Genomic DNA, 9,286 nt, shown 5'->3' on the forward strand with positions numbered 1-9,286 from the left:
GACATGCACATTGTAATCGGCAGAGTTACCCTGACTGCTTGGATAGTGTATAATAAGGTTTGCCACAAGTCTGCGACTCAATGAAAAAGAGGTGATAAAATCTGCCCATCCAATCCCGCCTCAATTTAAAGTGTTCCTCATCATCCAGATGCGTTTCCAGTAATAAAACTATATTGACTTTCTCCTTCAGAAAGGAGAGGCTCTTTTTCCTTCTGATAGGGTGATGGATGCCCCGTACATTCCCTGAGAAAATTTGCAGATTAACTGCCGCCATTAGTTAGGCGACAGAGAGACAGGAACAGGTTTTCACGCCACAATTGGACGTGCGCCATTACCCCCTCCTCCAACTCTCTTTACCAAAGTCTCCCCAACCTGCTCCTTTCACAGATAAAAGCCCCGTCTGTACCAGAGTAGGATAAAGTCAACAACACATAAACCCTCCCATAATAACAAAAATACAAAAGAATCACCACCACCATAGATCCAAGGGGACATTCCTCAATAAGACTGAGGACCCGGAGGATTAACCCCACGGCCAGACTGTCGTTCCCCTCAGGATACCTTCTCCAAAATGAGGAGAAGAAAAGTAACTTTTATAAATTGTTTTTACAGGATATTAGAAGAGGAGGAATTACAGACAGAAATCTCAAACGTCATGTGTCAATCTGACTGAGTATCTCAATTCCTTGGCACTGAATATCACCGGACTTTGAATCGAGAAGGAGAAATGTTTGTCTTTTCTGTCGGCTTCAAAACATCAGTGTGACTGGAAAAGCCCCGAGACACACACACAGCCGGGTGAGAGTGTTCCAGAGCGTTGACTGTGGAAAGACTTTAACCAGTTACGCAGCCTCAAAAAACATCACACCATTCACAGCGGGAGAGACGTTACACGTGTTCTGTGTGTGGACGAGGCTTCAACTGATCGACAAGCCTGGAGAGACACGTGGAGACGCACACCCTAGGGAAACGGTGGAAATGTGTCGATTGTGGGAAGGGATTCAGGGCCCCATCTCTGCTGGAAGCTCATCGGCGCAGTCACACTGGGGAGAGGCCGTTCACCTGCTCTGTGTGTGAGAAGGGATTCATTCGGTTATTCGCCCTGCAGAAACACCAGCGGGTTCACACTGGGGAGAGGCCGTTCACCTGCTCTCAATGTGAGAAGGGATTCGGTGATTCATCCACCCTGCGGATACATCAGCGAGTTCACACTGGGGTGAGGCCATTCACCTGCTCTCAGTGTGAGAAGGGATTCACTACTTCATCGAGCCTGCAGATCCACCAGCGAGTTCACACTGGGGAGAGGCCGTTCATCTGCTCTCAGTGTGAGAAGGGATTCACTCAATCATCGGACCTGCGGAGACATCAGCGAGTTCACACTGAGGAGAGGCCATTCACCTGCTCTCAATGTGAAAAGGGATTTACTCGGTTATCCAGCCTGCTGACACACCAGCGAGTTCACACTGGGGAGAGGCCGTTCACCTGCTCTCAGTGTGATAAGGGATTCACTACTTCATCGAGCCTGCTGGCACACAAGCGAGTTCACACTGGGGAGAGGCCATTCACCTGCTCTCAGTGTGAGAAGGGATTCACTCAATCATCCGACCTGCGGAGACATCAGCAAGTTCACACTGAGGAGAGGCCGTTCACCTGCTCTCAGTGTGAGAAGGGATTCACTCAATCATCGGACCTGCGGAGACATCAGCGAGTTCACACTGAGGAGAGGCCGTTCACCTGCTCTCAGTGTGAAAAAGGATTCACTCAGTTATGTCACCTGCAGAGACACCAGCGAGTTCACACAGGGGAGAAGGCGTTAACCTGCTCTTAGTGAGAGAAGGTATTCAGATATCCATACACACTGCAGGAACACTAGCGAGTTCACACCTGGAAGAAGCCATTCACCTGCTCTGAGCAGGGGAGACATTCAATGAACCATCCCAACTCCGGAGACACTAGCGAGTTAATTCTGGGGAGAGACCATTCATCTGCTCTCAATGTGGGGAAGGGTTTTGTGATTCATCACACCTGTTGTGACTCCAACAAGTTCACAATAAATTACAGATGTTGGCTCCGTTGTTATTGTTTCTGCTCTCACTTACAGCCAGGACTGCATTTTGTTCATTCTGACATCTGGTGAATGGTGATGATTGGAGGGTTTCTTTCTGCTGGACTGGCCGGTCTAACACCTCTGCCTCCGGTGGGCTGACCATTTTTGAGGCTAGTTGCGATTACCTGGTTCCAAATTTGACGAGGAGCACAGAATGAAAAGGTGTTTGCACGTTGGAAGATATTTAGTTCCCAAAGCAGCCATGTTGCCATGAAGATGGGCTATGGTGGTTACAGGGTTCTTTTGTCTAATTTATCTGGGTGTTTCTCGCAGAAGGAAACTGTCATGGTATGAGGGGTAAGTTGTCTGGTAGATTGGGAAATTACAAGAAACATATCACTGAAAGTGGCAACGCAGGTGGATAAGGAGCTAAGAAGGCAGACGGCATGCTTGTCTTCATTGGTCGGGGCATAAAAATTGGCAAGTCATGCTGCAGCTGTACAGAACCTTAGTTAGGCCACACGTGGAATATTGCTGACAATTCTGGTCACCACATTACCAAAAGGATGTGGAGGCTTTGGAGAGAGTACAGAGGAGGTTTACCAGGATGTTGTCTGGCCTGGAGGGTATTAGCTATGAGGAGAGGTTGGATAAACTCGGATTGTTTTCACTAGAGCGACGGAGTTGAGGGACGACCTGATAAAAGTTTACAAAATTATGAGTGGCACGGACAGAGTGGATAGTCAGAAGCTTTTTCCCAGGTTGGAAAAGTCAATTACCAGGTGACATAGATTTAAGGTGCGAGGGGCAAAGTTTAGAGGAGATGTGCGAGGGACATTTTTTACACAGAGGGTGGTGAGTGCCTGGAACTCGCTGCCGGAGGTGGTGGTGGAAGCAGGTACGACAGTGACGTTTTAAGAGGCATCTTGACGAATCCATGAATAGGATGGGAATAGACGGATACAGACCCTGGAAGCACAGAAGGTTTTAGTTTAAACAGACATCATGATCCGAGCAGGCCTGGTGGGCCGAAGGGCCTGTTCCTGTGCTGTACTGTCCTTTGTTCTTTGTTGTTCTTTGTATGACGATAGACAATAGATAGGCAACCACTCGCATTTTATTTACATAAAATATAGATTCCTTTCAGAAGCAAAAGTGAAGCTATCGTGGCGAACAAGAAAAGTTAAAGATTCCATTAGATCAATGGAGGGGACAATATAGTAGGGAGCCTGAGGATTGGGAACTTGTTTTAGAATTCAGCAAAGGAGGACCAAGAATCTGATAAAGAGAAAATAGAATATGAGAGCAAATTGGGGAGAACTGGAAAAGTTCCTATTGGAAAAGATTAGCAAAGACAAAAGGGTCCATTCCAGGCAGAGGCAGGAGAGTTTATAATGGGTAATAAGGAAATGGCAGAGAAACTAAACAACAGTGTGTCTGTCTTCACAGAGGAAGATACAGAAATTGTCCCAAAAACACGAGAGAACCAAGGGACTAGTGAACACGAGGAACTGAAAGAGATTAGTATTAGTGAAAAAGCAGGACTGGAGAAAATCATAGATTATCTTAGAATTTACAGTGCAGAAGGAGGCCATTCGGCCCATCGAATCTGCACCGGCTCTTGGAAAGAGCACACTACCCAAGGTCAACACCTCCAACCTATCCCCATAACCCAGTAACCCCACCCCACACTAAGGGCAATTTTGGACACCAAGGGCAATTTATCATGGCCAATCCACCTCACCCGCACATGTTTGGACTGTGGGAGGAAACCGGAGCACCCAGAGGAAACCCACGCACACACGGGGAGGATGTGCAGACTCCGCACAGACAGTGACCCAAGCCGGTATCGAACCTGGGACCCTGGAGCTGTGAAGCAATTGTGCTATCCACAATGCTACCCTGCTGCCCATAATGGGATTGAAAGTTAATAAATCCCCAAAAGCTTCTCTCCATCCCAGAGTGTTGACAGAGGCGGCTGTAGTGGATACATTGGTTGTCATCTTTCAAAATTCTATAGATTCTGGAATGGTTCCTGCAGATTGGAAGGTGGTAAATGTAACCCCACTATTTAAGGAGAGAGAGAAAATGGGGAACCACAGACCCATTAGCCTGACATCAGTAGGAGGGAAAATGCTACAATCTATTATAAAGGATGTGATAACATACAAATTAGGAGCAGGAGTAGGCCACTCGGCCCCTCAAACCTGCTCCACCATTCAATAAGTTCCCGGCTGATCTGATTGAAACCTCAACTCCACAGAGGCTCCTTAGAAAATAAATCTTGGGAGGTCGTAATAATATTCTTTATTATAATCATCTTTATTATTGTCACAAGTAGGCTTACATTAACACGGCAATGAAGTTACTGTGAAAATCCGCTAGTCGCCACACTCCGGCACCTGTTCAGGTAACGGAGGGAGAATTCAGAATGTCCAATTCAACTGACAAGCACGTCTTTTGGGACATGTGGGAGGAAACCGGAGCACCCGGAGGAAACCCACTCAGTTTTGGGGAGAACGTGCAGACTCCGCACAGACAGTGACCCCAGCAGGGAATTGAACCCGGGTCCCTGGAGCTGTGAAGCAACAGTACTAACCACTGTGCCTCCATGCCACTGTGTCAGTTATGGGGAACAAGGAAATGGCAGAGGAGTTAAACAGATATTTTGCATCAGTCTTTACGGTGGAAGATACTTCGAATATCCCATTAATACTAAAGAATATGGCGGAAGCAATTAAATACCATCGTTGGAGAAGTTGTATTGGACAAACTAATCGAATAAGATTAGTCCCCTGGATGGCTGCATCCTAGGATCCTAAAAGAAATGGCTACAGAGATAGTGGGTGCATTGATTGTAATTTTCCCAAAATCCTTGGATTCTGTAGAAGTACCAGAGGATTGGAAAACTGCCAATGTGACAGCCCCCCAATTCAAAATGGGAGGGAGGAAAACAACGAGACATTCTAGGACGAATAGCCTAACATTTATTATTGAAAAAATGTTGGAATCAATTATTAGGAAGTAACAGCAGCACATTGAGAAAATCATAATCTAATCAAGCAGAGTCAGCATGGCTTTGTGAAAGGGAAACCGTGTCTGATTAATTTATCAGAGTGTTTCAAGGAAGTCTCAACCAGAGTGGATAGAGGGGGACCAGTAGATGTGTTGTATTTAAACGTCCAGAAGGCCTTTGACAAGGTATCTCAAAACGTTAAGGCATGAGATAAGAACCCATGGTGTTGGCATGGATAGAGAATTGGCTAATGAGCAGGAAACAGAGAGTGGGGATAAGGGGTTCTTTTTCAGGTTGGTGACCTGTAACCAGTGGGGTTCCACAGGGATCAGTCCTGGGATCGCAACTGTGTACAATTTATATTAATGACTTGGAGGAAGGAAGTGAATGTACTGTGCCCAAATTTGAAGACAAAAATAGGTGGAAAGGCAAGTTGCAAGGGGGATATAAACAGTTTGCAAAGAGATATTGAGAGGTTGAGCAAGTGGACAAAAAGTTGCCACATGGAGCATAATGTGGGAAATTGTGAAGTTCATTTTGGAAGGGAGAACAAAAGAACAGTATTACTTAAATGATGAAAAACTGCAGAAAGCTGCAACACAAAGCGACTTGGGAGAACTTCTGCACGAAACATAGAACTGCCTGCCTCTGAAGTTGATGGTAGCAGTGATTTAAAAATATGTTTCTGGAACATACCTCTTCATTCACCTGAGGAAGGAGCAGCGCTCCGAAAGCTAGTGACATCGAAACAAACCTGTTGGACTTTAACCTGGTGTTGTAAGACTTCTTACTGTGCTCACCCCAGTCCAACGCCGGCATCTCCACATCTTAAAAATGAAAAACATTCAGAGTATCCAGTTTTTTCCAATTAAGGGGCAAATTAGCATGGCCAATTTACCTACACTGCACATCTTTTTGGGTGTGGGGGTGAGACACACACAACATGGGGGGGAATGTGCAAACTTCATGCGGTCAATGACCCGGGTCCTTGGCGCCGTGAAGCAGCAGTGCTAACCACTATGCCGCCCTGACGGTAGCAGAGATGATTAACAATTTCAAAAGGAAATTAGATATGTACATGAAGTAAATAAACTTTCAGGGGAACAGGAATATCAAGGGGAAATGGTACTGATTGTATCAGTCTACTGAATCGGAATGGACAAGTTACTGAATGGACCTGTTCTGTGCCGTAATGACTCTGGGCGGGATCCTCCATTTAGCTGGCAGCGCACTCACGCCCGCGGGTTACCCAATGGCATGGGGGTGCTCACAATGGGAAACCCCATTGGCCGTCTGCCCGGACAGAGCATCCCGCTGCCAGCGGGGGTGCACCACAGCAGAAAACGGGTGTAGCGGAACAGAGAATTCAGATTCTATGTCTGGAAATATATAACATAGCTACAGTACTATATTACAATACTAGAAATATTAATAAATATACTTTATTCCAGAATCCAAAAAGAATCTGTACCATAACAACACGAGACATATCTCTGTCCGACATTAATTTACTGCCCCTTAAATGTCAACTATCTCTTGGGGAAAGCAGCCCTTTAATTGTGAACATTGGGAAAGAAACCATCCTTTTAGCCAGACAAATAATTGTGTCAAGCTGAGGGAGCAAAGGATGGCAATGTCTTTAAGCGAGAGAGAGACCTGGGCCAAGCTTTGCAGAGTCTGCACCCTCCCTGGATTCACTTCCTTTCCCTTCTGTTGCTGCAAGTGACCAATTGAAGGTGAGAATGAGAAAAGAAATGGAAAGAGGGAGAAAAGAAAGTGTTTTACTCACAGATGTTTGATACAGGAGGAGGTTTCAGTTTGTGTGAAGGTCAAGATTTCAGTCGGAAGTCAGAAGGCGGGTTCTTTCAGCACATGCGCAGTTTCCCTCTCCTTTGAACATGCGCAGTACCGGGCCACAGGCCCGATCAGCCGATGGATGCGGTTTCCAGGGCGCGGCGGATTGTGGGAGCCCCGGGCGCCATTACTCATCCAGAGCCCAGTCTCCAAACGCCTGGTACTGGGATGGAACGGGGGCGAGCGGAGTAACATGTGGGTAGTCCCCTCACCCCTTCCCAGAATCCTCCCATCCATTTCCTCTTGTAAACACCTAACCCAGTATCGATCCCCTCCCCCCACTATTCACAACTCCCAGGTCCATTGAAACCTGTTTGACCAGGCTCCCATCACACTCCCGTTCACTAATCACCCTACATTTCCTCGTGTGGTAATCCCTGCCAGAGCCCCCTCCTCGCCACCCCTTCCTCAGTAACCCAGCCCCACGTGCTCAAAACCCACCTCCTTGAAGCCAAGAAACAATACAGAACCGCACACATAAGGAAAAAAACCACAACCCCCATCCCCCCCCTCCCCCGCCCCATTCAAGAGTCAGAAACAAAACCCCAATCAAACAGAAAACCCTCAATAAGAGAACACAATCCCCATCCCACCAACCAAGCCCAAGTCCCAACTCTCATCTCAGTCTCAGTCCTTCAGCCTTAACGAACGCATCCGCCATCTCAAAATAAAAGTCCTTCGAGTTATGAGTGACTCTCAGCTTTGCTGAGTAGACCACTCCAAATCTCACTCTGCTGCCGTCCAATGTCCCCTTCACCCGTCCAAAGGCCACCCCCTTCTCGTCAACTACTCCGTCAGATCTTGGTATCTGCATCTACCAACACCTTCCCACTTAATATCCGCTAACTAATGGCATTCTGCTCTTTTACTGCTCTGGTGGGGAATGCCACCCGAGGCTGCACTTAGCATTATTCCTGCACTAAGGATCTCCTCAGTGCAGGATGATATTGGGATGCCATTTTTAAATGGTGTCCCGAGCTCTTGACCACCTGACTTGACTCCTGGAACCCCCAATGTCCCAACTCACCTATAAGGGTTCCTCGGGCCTCCCCATACCACCGCACATGGGCAGTGCACCCCCAGGCTTGATCCCCGGTGCGAGCAAAATGCCAGCCTGACACCTTGGCACTGCCCGTGTGGTACCCTGGCAATACCCCTGCCAACCTGACAGTGCTACCTGGGAACTCCAGGGTGCCAGGCTGGCACCTGGGTGGCACTGCCAGGGTGCCTACATGGCATTGCTCGGGTGCCTAGCTCAAAACCTTCTCCTTCACGTGGTAGCTGTGGAAGCAGACTGTAACCGCCCTTGGTGACTCATTCACTCCAGACTTTAGCCTGAGTGACCAATGTGACCTGTCCCACTCAGAGCGGAGGGTTCTCCCCCCTCCCCCATCAACACAGCAAAAATCTTTGCAAAGTACTCGGTTGGCCTCAGGCCCTCCGCCCCTCAAGCAGGCCCACCATTCCCAAAAATTGCCTCCTTGACCAGTTCTGCAGGTCCCCTACCTTAGCTCTGAGCCTTTTGTTGACCTCCGTCACCCTCCACAGCTCCTCACCCATCGAGGTGAACTGGTCACTGTGTTGCGACAGTGTCTCCTCCACCCTCTTCAACTTCTGTCCTTGCTCCCGCACTTCAACAGACGTCTTCATCTCTGCTGTCTTTACCAGGGCAATCGCCTCCTTCACCCACTCTAAAGTGAAGCTGTCATCCCCCTCCGAAGCACCTTTAAATGCTTGGCAAACAGCCTTTCCAACTCCACTGTAGCGATAAGACCCTGTTTGTGCTAAAATGACTGATTGCAGCCATGATGGGAAGCTTTTGGTCAATTTGAAATGAGGCCTGGTACCTTTTGACTGGTGACCTATTTAGAGTCTGCAATGCACTGATGGAAAAGATGGTGAAATGCCGAGCAGAACCTGAGTTGACACCTTTAACTACAATGTCTGAAGAATGGATCTATGGTTAGAAGAAAGATGTCATTCAACAGTTCGAAGTAGAGTAAAATTGACCTGTCTGGGACACTGGTCAGAAGGAGTATAAGAACCAAGCATCGAAGATTCCGTTTCAGCGACGACCGAGGATTGGTCGGGACAAATGGGTGATGGCTCAGAGAATAGAACAGACCTCCAAGAGGAATGTGGCCAATTCAGTTCAAAGGGGTAATATCTACTTATGTCTGAAGCTCTGACATCACCTCGGTCAGAGTTTCCCCGGTGAGGGGAGCGGCCCCACCCGATGACCCAGCCCCGGCCATCTTCCTTCCTGCAGGACTCACAGCAGCACTCGCCGGCGCACTTTCGCTCACCCCCTTTTTTCCAGCACCTTTCCTCTCGGACTTCGACATTCGTCAGCCTCCTTATGACTTCCC

This window comes from Scyliorhinus torazame, chromosome 5, assembly GCF_047496885.1.
Source record: "Scyliorhinus torazame isolate Kashiwa2021f chromosome 5, sScyTor2.1, whole genome shotgun sequence".
In the NCBI taxonomy this organism is placed as follows: Eukaryota; Metazoa; Chordata; class Chondrichthyes; order Carcharhiniformes; family Scyliorhinidae; genus Scyliorhinus; species Scyliorhinus torazame.